The sequence below is a fragment of the Macaca thibetana genome, chromosome 13, assembly GCF_024542745.1.
Source record: "Macaca thibetana thibetana isolate TM-01 chromosome 13, ASM2454274v1, whole genome shotgun sequence".
Lineage (NCBI taxonomy): Eukaryota > Metazoa > Chordata > Mammalia > Primates > Cercopithecidae > Macaca > Macaca thibetana.
The window spans coordinates 12,938,929-12,940,466 of record NC_065590.1 but is presented as its reverse complement, the minus strand read 5'-3'; the positions used below and the strand labels follow the sequence as shown (position 1 = coordinate 12,940,466).

Here is a 1,538-nt window from a genome sequence, read left to right as displayed (position 1 = left end):
CCCGAGGTCAGGAGTTCAAGACCAGCCTGGCCAGCATAGTGAAACCCTGTCTCCACTAAAAATACAAAAATTAGCCAGGCATACTGGCGCATGCCTGTAGTCCCGGTTACTTGGGAGGCTGAGACATGAGAATCGCTTGAACCTGGGAGGTGGAGGCTGCAATGAGCTGAAATCACTCCACTGCACTCCAGCCTGGGCAACAGAGTGAGATTCAGTCTCAAAAAAAGAAAAAAAAAAAGTCAAAACATCTAGAAGACAGGATCTAGGCCCTAGCAAGTTGGAAAACAGACCACTGCACAAACTTGGGGAAACTCCATCTTCTCCAACTTAATGGGATTCCTCCAGAAGAGATTTAAGAAGGCAGGGTAGGTCTAGATCAGGAGTTAGTAAACCACAGTGCTTGGACCAGATCCAGGGAATCCACTGCCTACTTTTGCACAGCCTGAGTTAATGATTTTTACATTGTCAAATGGTTGGAAGAAATCAGATGAGTACTCTTTATTGACATATAAAAATTATATAAAATTTTGTACTCCCTTCGGCAGCACATATACTAAAATTGGAATGATACAGAGAAGTTTAGCATGGCCCCTGCGCAAGCATGACATGCAAATTCGTGAAGCAGTCCATATTTTTTATTTTTTGAGATGGAGTCTCACTCTGTTGCCCAGGCTGGAGTGCAGTGGCATGATTTTGGCTCACTTCAACCTCTGCTTCCTGGATTCAAGTGATTCTCCTGCCTCAGCCTCCCCAGTAGCTGGGATTACAGGTGTGCGCCACCATGCCTGGATAATTTTTTCGTATTTTTAGTGGAGACAGGGTTTCACCATATTGGCCAGCCTGGTTTCAAACTCCTGACCTCAAGTGATCCCTCTGTCTCGGCCTTCCAAAGTGCTATGATTACAGGTGTGAGCCACCATGCCCAGCCACATTTTTTTTTTTTTTTTTTGAGACGGAGTCTCGCTGTGTCACCCAGGGTGGAGTGCAGTGGCTGGATCTCAGCTCACTGCAAGCTCCGCCTCCCGGGTTTACGCCATTCTCCTGCCTCAGCCTCCCGAGTAGCTGGGACTACAGGCACCCGCCACCTCGCCCGGCTAGTTTTTTGTATTTTTTAGTAGAGACGGGGTTTCACCGTGTTAGCCAGGATGGTCTCGATCTCCTGACCTCGTGATCCACCCGTCTCGGCCTCCCAAAGTGCTGGGATTACAGGCTTGAGCCACCGCGCCCGGCCAGCCACATTTTTTTTTAATTAAGGAAAAGAAAATTATGGCCCGGTGCCTTGGCTCACGCCTGTAATCCCAGCACTTTGGGAGGCCGAGGTGCACGGATCGGCCTGTAGTCCCTTTTGAGTAGGAAGCTGAGGCAGGAGGATCGTTTGAGCCCAGGAATTTGAGGCTGCAAAGAGCCATGACAGCGTGCTGCACTCCAGTCTGGCAACAGAATGAGACCTTGTCTCTAATATATATTATATTCATATATATGTGTGTGTGTGTATACACATATATATGTATATAATATATATTATTTATAAATAAATA

At 47.0% G+C, this 1,538-nt stretch overlaps 1 non-coding gene across 1 annotated transcript; it reads left to right on the top strand.

Moving 5' to 3' along the window:
* The first annotated feature begins 529 nt into the window (after positions 1–529).
* Positions 530–636, top strand: LOC126934608 (U6 spliceosomal RNA). Its single transcript, XR_007719060.1, has one exon. It is a non-coding gene; the product is annotated as a U6 spliceosomal RNA (small nuclear RNA).
* Positions 637–1,538: the final 902 nt, after the last annotated feature.